General features: G+C 52.7%; 1 protein-coding gene across 13 annotated transcripts in view; it reads right to left on the reverse strand.

The window, feature by feature from the left end:
- The window catches only part of RGS3 (regulator of G protein signaling 3), a 115,002-nt gene that overhangs the window by 14,888 nt on the left and 86,378 nt on the right, over nt 1-13,736 (reverse strand). The window lies entirely within an intron of this gene.

The raw sequence follows: 13,736 nt of genomic DNA on the forward strand, positions 1-13,736 counted from the left end.
CACAGACACATGGAACCTCACTGAGGGATCATCCACCCAGCGACTTTTAAACTATCTTTGGAGGAACCTCAAAAGTTCCACACACACACAAAAGAAAGCATTTTTCTGCCTTGCACATAACTCTCAGAATGCTCAGAGTTTTTGCCGGGTTCCTACACGTTTCGTGTGCAAAGGGAAGAAGAGTGTCCTTGATGAAGTCTGAAAAACAGCTACCTCTCGTGAAGACCGGGGCTCAGCGAAGGTCAGGAGTGTCCACAGCACCACAGCCACACAGAGGAAGCAGGTCTCAGGCCTGGCCTGGGCCCCTCATCAGAGTCAAGGACTTACTGTTGCTAGAACTATTTAGAGCCCAGGTTTCGCCCATGAAGAGACCATAACCAACTAGAACTAATGAAAAAGACACTGCACACACTCGGGAACCGTACAGACACATGAGAATGTGTGTGCATAAATACACAGACACACACGAATACACATGCCAAGAATTGCAGGAGCATGTGCCCCCAGAACACAGGTTAAGAGCTCTTGCTGTAGAGACCCTTAATGTCCATTCGACAGGTGAGAAAGCTGAGCCAAAGGGCCGTGACTTATCCACTACTGCACAGCTGCCCAGAGACCAAAAGCCTCTGCCGGAAGCTGAGAAACCCGTTCAGCCCTCAGGAGTCTGTGCCAGCGAAGCCCCAGCCAGACCTCACATCTGGGAGTAAGCGGCCAGCCAAGGCTCAGGGCAGCTGCAGGGTGCTGCACACACGTGTCATGGGTCACACGGGCATCTGGGAGCACCAGAGCGGATGTGAAAGCACAGTGTGGGTAAGAGCCACCGCCTGGGAGCATGAAGGTGAAAGTCCCCGCCTCCTCAGCAGAGAAGGTGGCTGAGCAAGGAAGGGGAAGCCTCAGAGGACTCTAGGATGATGCTAGGGCCTGGTTACTAGGCACAGCCAAAGACAGGTACCCACTCAGCCCGTGGACTCCCTGCCCTGGAAATCCCACTGGTAGCTGGGAGATGATACCACCCAGGAGCCCTTGGACCTCCCAGCCTCAGACTCTGAAACATCAGCGATCCCTAGTCCCCATTGCACAGAAGGGGAGGCTGAGCCCAGAGAGGGGCAGGTGCCAACCTAGACTGACACGGGGGGACCGGGCAGAGGCAGTCACTAAACCCCCTGGGCCTCAAAGTCCCCACTTATTCAATGAAACAACCAACGTGCCCAAGTGACAAGCAGGAGAACATACCACAGAAAGCACAAAGCTCTCAATGGGACGATGGTGGTGACTTAAAGAATGGATCCAGAGGGAAATGCTGAGAGCACAGACCGCAAACGGTGGCACACCTTTCTCACAGACCCCTAGAAGTAAACTTGGCCGGACACCCAGAATCAAAGTTGATGGCTATGATACCAGGCCCCCCAATCCAGAAATCTCATCTGGAAACCACAGGCTAGACATCACCCCATTAGGCTGCTCCCAAGACAGAGGGACCCTCCACTGCACTGACAGGAAGACTGCTGGTCCAGCCTGGATGGTGACCTAGGGACTTGCCCAAAGGCACACATCAGAGCGGGCTGGGGTGAGAGCCTTGAGCCTCAGGCCTTTCTCTCCTTCTTCACAAGCATAATTCTGATTTCAGTCCCCAGAGCGGCCCAGATCCCTGCCCTTGGCCCCACCCACCAGGGAGCGTTCTCCATCAAGAAAAACAAGCTGCCCGAGCCAGCTCCCCGGGGCCCCGCTTTCGCTCACCCCCAACTGGAAGGACCAACGGAAGGAAGCAGCAACCGGTGTCCTCAGGGGGCACAGAGTGGCCCCGAGAGGGGACCCCACGCATTTCCCCTTTCCTGGGGGGTGAGGGTGGGGCCCAGGCCTGTCCCAACTGTGACTGCTGCCTGCCTGAGCCCGCCCACCCTTCGGGAAACTGCAGCAGCAGACCCAAAACCAGAAATGCAAGTCAGCCTGCCTCTGCCAATCTCGCCCCAAACTGAGGCCAAATCAAACAAAGCAGGGAGGGGAAGTGCCTCTGTCCCCAGAGGGCCCCTGCCTGGGGCAGCTGAGAAACCGCCAAGGACTGCAGGGCTCGCAGAGGGCCCAGCAGTTTGGTGCTCGGACGTCAGCGTCAGAAACTGGCTCTGCCCCTTGTTGGTGCCACGTTCCAGCTGTGCAACTCTGGCCGAGCCTCGCGACCTCTCGGAGACACAGAGCCAGGATATCACACTGGACCCACAGGAGCGAGTCCCCACAGGGCCTGGCCCGGGTGATGCATTTGATGAAATTGTGGCTATTATCAGTCTAGTCTTATTATCGAGATGGGGAAACTGAGGTCCCAGAGGCTAAGGGAATTACCTAAGAAATCGGAGGGTGATTCAGTATTAGAAGTCATGTCTCCTGGCCAAGGGTCTCTCTCCCTGCTCCCTTCTGCACAAGTGTTTGGGAACCCCAGGGATATACAGGGAGGGGGAGCAGGCTGAGCACTACCAAACCCCGGGCCCGTCGCACACAACTAGACGCCAGCAAACAAGGACCAGGATTCACTGGTTCTGTCCTGTGCTCCTGGACAGGCTGCTCAGGCAGGTTTGGTCAGGCTGGAGTTCCCCTTGTAAGAACTGGCGGTAGGAGGGTCGGGGCGGGCGGGGGGGGGGGGTGGGGTGGGGGGAGAGGGTGTGAGACCTGTGGAGCAAATGCAGGAAACCTCAGAAGTCTGGTTGGAGGGGTGGCAAGTGAGAAAATTAGCACAGAAGAGACAAAGATGAGAATATGCCACACAATAGATGCTAGGCATAGGATTGTCCCGTTTGCAAAGGAATGACATTTACAGAGCCATGTTACATGACAACTGCTCGGGGTGGGGCGAGGGGCTGGGACTTGCATGCATGCGCACATACATGTGTTTATTCATTCTCCAGATGCTGAGTGAGGCCCTGGGGGATAGCAGAGGACAAGTGAGACATAATCCTTGCCCTCCGTTGAGCAGAAAAAAAGAGTTTAGATAATTGTTTTTAACAAGTGTGGTAAATGTTCTGATGAAGTGCAGGCAGCTGGGGATACCCAGGAGGCAGCTGTTGCAACTGACTGGGGTGACAAGAATCCAGCCAAGGCACCCCAGAAAGACCAGCCTGCTCGCCCAGGGCCCTGGATCTAGGGTCACTGGTGTGGCGGCCCCCTCCTGCGGGGAGTTCTCTCCCACCCACCACTTCTTTGGCTTGGCTGGACCAAGGTTAATTCTGTCCACGTCTCGCCTACTAGAAGCACACAGGAAATGAACCAGGCCCTCTAAATGGAGCTGCTGTTTAGGATCTAATCAAATCCTCTCTCCAATCCAATCCAGGGCTCAGCACAGGCTGGGGAAGGGTGGCAGGTATGACACCAGAGTGCCTACTCACACTAGCTCTGTCTCATCAGCCCCGGACCCCCACTTGCTCTTGGGGTTGAGAGTGGCGGCGGGCTGCTGGAAGTGACCTAGCCAACGTCACACAGCTACTAAATGTGGAGCCTGGTCGGCTAACCCCAGAATCGACCTGCAGCTCTCACTCTGAGATGATTCATCATATCTACCACACATGCCTGGCTCCGTATATGCCCTCTAAACCACTTCCGGCACGAGGTGTGTGTGTGCAGGGGGGCCTGCAGGGGGTGTGAACTGGGGTTGGCCTCCATCTCAGGGTAGCTCTTACACAGAAAGCGCACTGGACATTAAGCCAGAAGACCTGGGCTGGAATCCCCACTCCATCATTTCCCAGGCTAGCACTTCTGGTTTTCCCTACCATAAAATGGGGTGAGGATGCCTCCTGACCTCTGTCCCAGAGAGCTAAGGGGACCAAGTCTGAGAAAGGACAGAAAAGTGTCCTGTGAACTAGAAATCCTTAGAGCAAGGAAGGAGCTGTTAGGATTCCAGCCCCCCAGCATTTGGCCTCTCGGCGTGACTTTTGAGATGGGTTGCTCCTTCAAGTTTGTCATGCTCTGGGTCTGGTTTCTACGTCCTGGGCTCAATGCTGGCTTCCAGGAACCTCAGCTGCTCAGCTGACACTAGGCTGCCCCACCTTAGTGTTGACCCAGCTCCTTCGGCCTGGCTTCCTGACATCCAGAGGCTGCCAGCTCTGGGCACTCCTCCTGACTTCACACTTACTGGCTGGGCGACCTCAGGTATAACCCCTCTGGGCCTCAGCTTCCTCAGCCATGACATGGGATTAGTACAGCTCCTCACAGTATTGTGGTAGGAGTGACGGGGCTGACATACACCCGGAGCTCGGCACCGCGCCGGCACACAAAGCTCTCCATGAAATGGCAGCCACGACCACCGCAGTTTAGCTTAGCTCTGACATCGGCCTCCCAGGATTTCTCCTGAGAGATCCGATGACCCCTTCTCCACTCCGTCACTGCCTGTTCATTGGAACCCATCCCCTGTCGCTTCAGTCCTGCGTGCTTTCTCAGGCACCCATCCACTCCCCAGGCTACAATCGCCCGCTGACAACAACCCGTCCTCGCGGCCAGCCCGGACCTGCCTCCTGAGACCAGTCCCATCGGCAGGCATTTGTGACGCTCTCGTGGGACAGTGCTGCTCCCAAACAGTGTTTTAGGCAAGGTGCACATAGAGAGGAATGAGAAAGACACAATCCCTGCCCCAGAGAGCTTACAGGCTGGAGAGGAAGGACTGACATGAACCAAGCTGTCGCCCACAGGAACGTGTAATGCATACGAACTGTGATCATCACATGAAGGGAAGCTATAATGTGCTGTGAGAGAGAAGAAAGGGGCGTGTGGCAAAGGCCACCCTGAGGAATGACACCCAGCCCCAAATCCACTCACTGGACCAGGAGGAAGCAGCAGACGCAAAAGCCCTGAGCCAGGAAGGCCAGCGCCTGGTGGAACGCATAGGGTGCCTGTGCGGCCGGAGCCCCGCCACAGAGATGCAGACCTCCCTCTGGATATCCCCCCGCTGCCCCCAACTCGACGTGCCCAAACTGAATGTGTGGTGCTCCCCTGAGGCCCTTCCTCCTCTCAGAGTCTCTGTATCAATGATGCCACCGCCAGCTGCCCGAGCCGGGGACCCGAGTATCATTCTCCTTTCCTTTTCCTTCCCTTCCACCCTGCTGGCCAATCACCAAATCCTCCCAATCGTCCCTCGTAAAAGCTTAAGAATCATTCCACTGAAGGAGGTTATGCATGTGTGGGGCCAAGGAGCATACGGGAACTCTCCGTTCTTTCCTCTCAACCACTGAAACTGCTCTAAAAAATAAAGATTATTTTTAAAAATAATGATTTTTTTCCACTCTCTCCATCTTCGCTACCACCACCTCCCTCCAGGCAACCATCGTCTCCCACCGGGATTGATGCCATCTAGATCCCTCCGCACGGTGCCAGGGGAGACGTCTATGTGCAAATCTGACCCTGTCGCTCTTCTGTTTAGAATCTGACATGGCTCCCCAGTGCCATCCGGATACAGTACAAATTCGATCGCCCTGAGAGACTCTGGGCTCTGTCCTCCCTGTAGGCTCATCTCTCACCACTCCCCGTCTTAAGTGTTTGATGAATGAATAAATGGATGGATGGGTGGATGGAAGGATGGGTGGATGGACGGGCGGATGGGCAATCCAATGGACTTCACAGGACCATCTAGACTCTTTCTATTTAAAGTGTGGCCCACGAACCAGCAGCAGAAGCACCAGGAGTTCATATGAAATACAGAATTGTAGGCCTCAACTCACACTTCTTGGATCAGAATCTGCGTTTTACCAAGATCCCGGGTGACTAATTTGCACATTAAAGTTAGAAAAGACTGATCCAGACTATTGGTTCTCAGCAGAGAGGAACATTGTAGAAACACCTGTAAAGGATTTTAAAAATATCTCTATTTGGGCCCTGTTCCAGACCTACTGGATGAGATTCCCTAAGAGTAGGGCCCAGGCATCTCAATTTTTTTCTGACTCTCCAGATAATTCTGGGGAGCAGCTCCAGTTAACAGGTGAGGTAAGGCCCAGAGAAAGTAAGTGACATGCCCCAGGTCACATTACAGTGTCTAGACAGAATCCAGATCAGAACCTAGTGTGGGACACTGCTCGCTCTTTAACGGGAAGCCCATGAGAAGAGGCATGATGACCTCAGCAGCCCTTGTCCCAGGATGGGGAGCTGGCAAGCCTGCTGGAGTCAGCTACGCATTCATGCTCCCTAGAAACAGAGGGCCAACTGCAGGACGGGCGAGAAGAAGAAGGAATTGGACCGCAGACAGAAAATTCTCTGTTCCTAAAGGATAGCACAGAAACTCGAGGGTCTCTCAGGGGCTCGGGAGCATGACACCCACAGCAGGGAGTGTCCTCATTCAGCAGAAAGCAACACTGAGGCTCAGAGGAGAAGTAGCTCACCCAGTTCGGAAACTCTCAGGGCAAAGCCAACGCGCAGGGAAGAGGAATCCCTGAGGTATGAGAAGAGGAAGCCCTGAGGTAAGGGAAGAGAGGAAAGTCCTCGTAGAAGCCTTCCCTGCTCTTGGCACGACCATGGGGCTGAGCCAGAAGGACATACCCTTAGGCCTGGCTTTTGGAGCCTGCTGAGATGCCCAACACCCTCCCAGACGCCCAGCCTCTCAGTGGGCAGGAGGAGGCAGCTCCCAAGTACTGGGTTTCCAGAACCAAGCTCTGTCACTACCGCGTCAAGCGCCTTCTTCTCCAGGGACTCATCCGCTTCTTCACTGCATGGAGGGTCGGGGAGGGGATGGAGGGGTGCTCGACTCACAGTCCCTGCCCCCCATCACACAGACCCGGTGACCCCTCCATACCTCCATCTCTCTTCTCATCTGAAAGGCATGAGAACTGAAGGCAGGGGTTTCCCCCAGCCTCTTCCTGTCCCTGTGGTGACTGACGCCTCTGTCAGAAGGAGAGCACCTGCCCCACCCTGAGCTCTCTGCTCAGGAACCAGTTCACCTGCAGGCTCTACCATATCCCTTCCCATCTGGCACCTTCTTTCTCTGCCTGAGAGAAAATTTCCCTATTATCGCTACCTCCTCAAGCCCATTTCCTGTTCATCCTTTGGAGCCCAGCTAAATGCTCCCTGGGATGGCCTGGCTAGAGGCCTCTGCTCTCCTGCCAATGCCTGGCCTGCCCTGCTCTCATGGCCCTGGGCAGGATCCGCTTCGGCTCATTGGGATTGAGTCTCTGGCTTACTCACCCCCACCCCCAGAGTTACTCAGCAAATACCTACCGAGCCCCAGCCATGAGCCAGGGCCTGTGCGGGCAATGGAGCCAAACAATGGCAAGTCACATTCCCTCCACTGAAGGCCCTGGGTAGAACCAGGTCAAGGGCCAAAGCGATCTCCCACCCACTTGCCACCACCCTAGGGGCTGTGGAAGCACAAAGGCAGCAGGAAAGACTGGGTGGCTCCTGGAGGAGGCAATGGGGAAGGGGACGGGAGAAGATATCCAGGCCGAAGCCAGAGATAGCATGGAACATTCGAAGAAGCGTAGGCGGTTCCACGGAGCAGAAGCATGGATACATTAAGGAATTCGGACTCTGCCCTTAAAGCAGTGTGAACTTGGTGCTGTGAAGATAGAGAAGATGGAGCTAGAGGTGGGGTGGGCGGGGGGAGGAGGGAGGCGGGGAGGAGGAATGGGGAAGAGGGGAAGAGAGGCCATCAATTGAGCATCTACTAGACACCAGGTACTGTGACAGTTGCTTTAGATACATCTCTCACTTCCAGCAGCTCTGCGAGGTCCATATCAATGGCCCATTTTGCAAATAAGGAAACTGGGACTGAGAGAGGTTAAATGACTCGTGCAAGATCAGGAAGAAGTAAGTAGAGGCATCAGAATTAAAACCATGGTCTGCCTGGCTCCAAAGCTCTGCACTTTCTACTGCCCCATGATCTCCTTTCCTGCCCCCTTCACTGCTTTTCCTCTTGCCCTCCCTCCCTCTCCTCCTTCAAAAAACTTTACCGAGCATGCACCTGGGCCAGGCACTATGCTAGGCATGGTGAGCAGTACCGGATGCAGGGGTCCTGCTCTTTCCCCAAATCGGTAGAGACTGAGGGGCAGATGTCCAACTCACCTAGATGGGGAAGGGGGGTAAAGAATTCCATACACCTGATGACCCTCCCAAATTCTCTCCCTCCCAGGACCACTTTACCAGCAGAGCTAGAAATGTGTGGCCTCTCTGTGATATCTATACTAGGTTGGTCACACAAAAGAGCTCTGCCAAGCTAAGAGGACCCCAGGGAAGGTCACAAACATCACTGCGGTCATGAGCCCAGGATGTGGAATCAGGCAGGCCTGGGGCTGACTCTTAACTGTGTGGCCGAATCAATGTGACGCCGGCCCCACAGGGCTGCGGTGGGGCAGGAGGCAGGGCCTGGAGCATGCGTGCTCAGCCCACTGTGCCCTTCCTCTGCACTGCCTGACCCTCCCTCATGGTGGGCCCTGAAATCTATGGCTCAACTCCAAGCGACAGCTCAGAGAACAGGGAGCACCTTCAGAGCTGGGGTGGGGGAGGAAAACCTATTGCTGGTGAAGAACTGGGGTCTGGAGACAGACAAATCTGGGTTCAAATCCTGGCTCTGCCACCTCCTAGCTCAGTGCTTTTGGCCAGGCTGCTTAACCTCAGCAAAGCTTTTTCCTTATCTGTAAACTGGTGATACCAGTATCAAGTACCCACATCACAGTGCGGTTGGGAGACAATCCAGATTAAGGGGCCTGGTACACAGTAGGTGCTCAATAAACATTCACGATTCCTGCGGTCAGAATTATCACTCTCATCATCATCATCAATATCATCAGTATCCTCCCCCTCATCCCACTCTGGGAGAGGGCACTTGACTCATTCTGACCCTTACAATAGCCTGAGGGCGGAGGCACCATTATCTGTACTTTTTGAGAAGGAAACCAAGGCCCCTATCAAAGGCCCTGGAGGAACTCGGCTTCCCCTAGGCCAGGTCAGGCTGGCTTACCATGTGGCCTGAGTCAAGTTACTGCCCTCTCTGGGCCACACCCTCCCAGAGGGAGTTTGTCCAGCTCTGAATCTCAGCCAGCCTGGGGGAGTCAGATCACGGGGCCCACGGTGTGGCCAGCTCTCCTTGTATGTGCATCGAAGGCAGGAGAAGCAGAGAGCACCTCATCTCCAGAGACCCCCTGGCCTTGTCTGTCTGCCCCAGTTCCTAAATATCTCCTCCTGCGGGGCACTTGAGGGGGAAAGGAGGCTCTTCCTCTTGAGGACACTGGAGTGGACATCTGGCCGGTGGACTCATGCGCAACCCTGTAGCCGAAGGTCATTCTCCGTGGCCCCAGGCACGCAACTGCCTGTATCACTGCAGCCCTGAAGCAGACACGCTCTGTCTCTGCTGAGGGGTGATGTAGAGGTTAGATTTGCCTGGGTTCACAGTCTGCTCCGAACTCATCCTCCCATCCTCATTCTGTCGTGGGACTTTCTCCCATGTCCCTCACACGAACCTGACTATATTCCTCTTCTGCTTAAAACCCCGCCCCCATCCCTCTGAGAGAGTCCCAGCTCCGTATGCTGCCCGTTCTGCCTCTGCTGACCAACCTCCCTGCCATACCATTTCTCCTCATTCCCTCCAGCCAGTCTGAGCTGCAGTTGCCCCGAACAACATGGGTTTTAACTGCGCAGGTCCATTCATGTGCAATTTTTTTTTCAATAAATACTATAAATGTATTTTCTCTGCCTTATGATTTTCTTAATAACATTTTCTTTTCTCCAGCTTACTTTACTGTAAGAATATAGTATATAATATATATAACATACAAAATATGTATTATTGACTGTTTGCATTATTGGGAAGGTTTCCAGTCAACAGGAGGCTATTAGCCATTAAGTTTTGGGGGAGTCGAAAGTGATACATGGATTTTCAACTGTGCAAAGGGTCAGCACCCTTAATCTCCATGTTGTTAAAAGTTCATCTATATTTGTATTTCCCCAAACACACTCTACTCTCAGGCATCTCTAAACCTGTGTTTATTGTACTTCCTACCTAGAACACCCTGCTCACCCTTGTCTATCTGGTAAACTAATATCCATCCTTCAAAACTCAGTTCATATATACATGTATTGCCCCTGACTGCTGGCAAAGGTGATATTGCCCTACAGTGAGAAAGAATGGCCTTTGAAATAAACTGGATATCCGCTCAGAGAAAAGGAGTGTCAAATTCTATATCACACCATGCATAAGAATCTATTTCAAGTGGGTTTTAGATCTCAATATGAAAAATAAACAATTAAATTTTTAGAAGGTAACAGAGAATATATCCATAGCCTTGTAATAGGCAAAGAAACAGGATTCAAAAAGCATTCTCCATAACGAACATGACTGACAAGTTCGACTTCATTATATTAAGACTTTCTTCAAAAGATACCCTTAAAAGAGTGAGAGTAAAAGCCACAGAGTGAGAGGAGATATTTGAAGTGTGTATCCAATGAACGCTACCCAGAATATTTTTAAGCTCCCACAAATCAATAAGAAAAAGAGCAGACAATCCAATAAAAAAAAACTGAGAGAAAGACTTGAACGGGCATAAAAAGCTTATCCAAATGGCCAATCAACATATAAAAAGGCATTGGACTTCATTAGTCATCGAGGAATGAAAATGAAAACCACAGTTAGATATCACCATATCCGATACCAGTAATATTGGTAAGGACTGTGGAGCAACAGGAGGGTGTACTGGCGGCGCACTTTAGAAAACTATATGATGGTATCTTCTAAAGCTAATTATATATAATTTTATGACTCAGCAATTGCAAACTTAGGTATTTACCCAACAGAAAAGTATATCTAGTGCATCAAAAGACATGTGCAAGAATATTCATAGCAGCACTATTCATTATAACCTCCAACTGGCAACAACCCAAATATCCATCAATAGCAGAACGGATAAACTGTGGTATATCCACACCATGAAATACTATACAGCCATAAAAAGGAATAAAATAAACTTCATATAATAACATGAACGGATCTTGCCATCGGAATGCTCATTGAAAGAAGTCAGCATCAAAGAATACATATCAATGGTTCCATGTGTGCACAGTTCAAAAACAGGCGACACAAATCAATGAGAGAAGTCAGGAAAGGAGTTACCTCTGAGGCAGTAGTGACTGAAATGGGACACAAGAAGGGGTTTCTTGGGGTACTGGAAGGTTCTATTTCTTGACCTGGAGGGTGTGCCCACTTTGTGAAAATTCATAGGCTATATACTTCTAATCTTTCTGTATGTACATTAGTTACACTTCAACTTACAAGTTTATTTTTAAAACGGACAAAAGCCCTCATTCCAGTGTCTCCCCTGCCCCCTGGGTTGAGGCAGTCACTCCTTCCTCCACGAGCCCCTTTCATTTGTACATGTCTCTGACGCATTCCAACCGACTACCCCTCTATAGAAAGCCGCTGCGCCGCCTCCCGTGTACCGAATGCCCACTCTGTGCTAGACCCCATGCCAAGAGCCTCACTTCACCCACACCACCTCATTCAATAACAGCCACCAATAAGTAAGGTGCTAGTCCACTCCCGCTGCTAGCAAGATGCCACGTCAGCGTGCATGAAGCATTCCAGGTACGCGCATCATCTCGTTTAACCCTGATGGGCTTGGGCCATTGCCTGAGAAAGTGGAGGCATAAAGAGGCTCAGTGTCTTGGCCAAGGGCACGCAACTGTGAGGTGGGAGAGCCTGCTTCAAGCCCGGAGTCCACGCACTTACATGCAACACATCATACAGCCTCCCCAGGATGAGATGTTACATGTGGCCCGATGCACACAGATGATTTCTATGGCCACGCAGAAATCATATGTACACCTCAGAGGTGTGGACAGACCTGGATGGTGACCTGCTCCTTCGATGGACAAGTGTCTATGCAACCAGACTGAGCCTCACCTCCTACAGGAAGCTACACTGAGGCTCCCAAGTTGGAGCCTTCCCCAGGGTTCCCACAGCTCCTTCCCCAAAGCTGTGTTGTTACCATCCATTACATGCCTATCCTGACACTAGATTAAATATTGGGTCTTTTATGTCTATACCTCTAGTACTCACCAATGCATGCTACACAGTAGGTATTAAACACATGTGGAAGGAAGGAAGTGAGGGAGGGAGGGAAAGAGGGAGGCAGACAGAGAGGGGCAAGTAGAGAGAAGCTCTTTGGATCAACTAGGAACTTCATTAACTGAGGTCAGGGCAGTGAAGGTTTTCCTATCCCAGACGGACATCAGTTCCAACCCTTGAGGTGTGGAGTGGCAGGACCATGCCACCTTCCACCGCATGGTTTGTCCCTCTGGCTGCCTCCAGCCTTTTCTCGAGTTTACAGCCAGCCATTTGGCTCCCAGCGGCTCTGTTCAGCTCTTCTCTGCCTCTCTCCCCCAAGTGCCTGAGTTCTACACTTAGCCCGAGGCTAGCCCCACCCAGAGGTAAGGAGGATACCGCGGAGGGCCCTGCCTACATGGGGGAAAGCATGCCCAGTTCCAAATTACTTACTGCAACCCTGTCGCCTTTCTATGTTGGGAGCCACTGACAGTTCTCCAGCAGCAGCCCGAGCCACAGTGCCAGGTGCAAGCAGGCTGGCCCATGGCAGGCAGGGTGAGGGGAGAACCCTGGCCATCTGGAGCAAAGGACACACCTGGCAGCTATCCACATATCTGGAGTGAGGACCCAGGTCCATTGCCAGAGGAAGAGGGTATCCTGGGACCCCTTCGCCTCTCCTCCATGCCTGCAAGCTTTGATCTCACAAGTGGCTCATGGCCCCAGCACCCCTCTCCCCAACCCTGCCACACCCCCAACCTGATCTTGATACTTCGGTGCAGCTGGTTGTGCAGGGGAAGTTGGCGGCTCCCTGGGGTTGAGCCTGGCTGGCCTGCTGTGAGTGGCTCCAGCCTCTCTGGGCTGAGCAGGCTGAGCCCTAAGCAGCCTTGTTTATCCCTGGGAGGAATGATGGCTTTCCCTGAGCAATGACATCTTGGAAACAGCCTGGCTCCACAAACAACAACAAACATCCCGGCCTCAGCCCCAGCTCCAGCTTGCACGAGAAGTGCCTGTGTAACAGGTTGAAGGCTGCTTCCCTGCTAAGCCAGACCCTGGCCTTGACCAATGACTCTCAGAACCCAAGAAGAGGAAATAGTCTGCAGAGAATCAAAGAAACCAACGGCTAGAAGGGGCTTGGCAATAGCTGGTCCAGTCCCTGGTTGCTCCAAGGGGGAAACTGAACCACAGGGGGAAAAAAATGTATTTGCCTGAGATCTTCCAGTGAGCAGGGACTAGAACATGCCTCAGTCTCCAGCCTACCGGCCAAAGCCTTTCTCTACTGGACCCTCTGCCTTTTCAGAGGAGAGCCGGGCTCTCGCCAGTAAGCCCAAAGATCCTCGAAAGGAACGTGAGTGTCATTGGGGAGTCCAAAAAAAAATAAAAGGAGAACTAAGACGAAAGCCAGGTACTCTGAGTCATCCAGTTGGTGTGACAGGGAGAGACCTGAGCTGGGGAGCCGGAGACCTGGGCCTTATCCCCACTGTGCTGCCGAGTTGCATAGAGTTGCAAGGAAGCTCGAAGTTTCAAGCAAGTCCCTGCTCCCCTGCCTCAGTCCCCTACCATGTCCAGAGGCAAACAGACTCCAGCCATCTCCAGGGCCTTGGAGATCAACTAGAAAAAGTTCTAAGGATCCCCAGAAACCCAGCTGGGCATGCGCACTCCCATCCTCAGCTGCACCTCTTCTGGGGGAGCCAGAGAGAACACTGGCCACGCCCAGATCCACCTCCCTGGTTGGCACCATCTGAAG

Source organism: Rousettus aegyptiacus, unplaced genomic scaffold, assembly GCF_014176215.1.
Source record: "Rousettus aegyptiacus isolate mRouAeg1 unplaced genomic scaffold, mRouAeg1.p scaffold_m13_p_3, whole genome shotgun sequence".
Lineage (NCBI taxonomy): Eukaryota > Metazoa > Chordata > Mammalia > Chiroptera > Pteropodidae > Rousettus > Rousettus aegyptiacus.